General features: G+C 26.4%; 1 protein-coding gene across 3 annotated transcripts in view; it reads left to right on the forward strand.

Moving 5' to 3' along the window:
• LOC106882437 (protein unc-80 homolog) overlaps positions 1-981 on the forward strand; it is a 286,116-nt gene that overhangs the window by 254,762 nt on the left and 30,373 nt on the right. The window lies entirely within an intron of this gene.

Consider the following 981-nt stretch of genomic DNA (forward strand, 5'->3'; position numbering starts at 1 on the left):
TATGTATGTATATATATATATATATATATATATATATATGTATGTATATATATATATATATATATATGTATGTATATATACACTCAAACAAACAGTCCTATTTGCATGTATAGTTGTGTCTTTCATAAACATTCTCTTGATGTAATTCTTTAGCGTATCTTTTTGAAAAAGATACATGTTGTTCATTTTTTTATTATTACATTTATTAATATGAAGAGTTCTTATATTAATAAATATTCATATATATATAGAGAGAACTTAAAGTTTACTGTATTTTAAATTTAAAGATGAAAATTACTGTTTAGTATGTTGCAATATTCATAATTAAACTTAATATATAGGAAGTTTAGAGAGAAAACTATGTAAAATAAACTTGTAGGTTCAGAATTAGGCAAAAATAACTCAGTTAACTGGGGTTAAGGAAATAATAGTCTCATCAAAAAACAGCAGGTCTGTAGACTTCTTGAAAAAAAAATGCATTAGTGACCGAATTAGCAAGAGAGTCCGACACATACTGCTGTGGAGGACAAATGCTGAGAGTCAAAGGGTAACAAATAACAATAATTCCACTACTAGAAGTTCTCAGTAAAAGGAGAATCTTCAGTGTCTGGTATTGTAAAACTATTGTAATCTGAACTGTATATTATATCCAAATCTACTGACAGTCTGGAAGGTTTTTTTTTTCAATTTTTCTGACCTTATTAGAATATATTATTTATAAAATCAAATCTCTTTACTATTAATCATTCATTGATATCTTACATTTTATAATTTCATCCAACTTGAAGAGAGTTCAGTTTTGAGCTGAACTCTAAGCTTGAACTAGTTTAAGGCTAGCATGCATCATTAAAATACTAGCCAATATAAACTGGAAGATAATTTTGACTTATGTTTTGGGAGAGGAATAAGTTCAGTAAGTTTTAAAAGCTGATGTAATTCCAGTAAATTGATGACATGAATAATTCAGAAACTCAAAATACT

Source organism: Octopus bimaculoides, chromosome 2 (genome assembly GCF_001194135.2).
Source record: "Octopus bimaculoides isolate UCB-OBI-ISO-001 chromosome 2, ASM119413v2, whole genome shotgun sequence".
Classification (NCBI taxonomy): domain Eukaryota; kingdom Metazoa; phylum Mollusca; class Cephalopoda; order Octopoda; family Octopodidae; genus Octopus; species Octopus bimaculoides.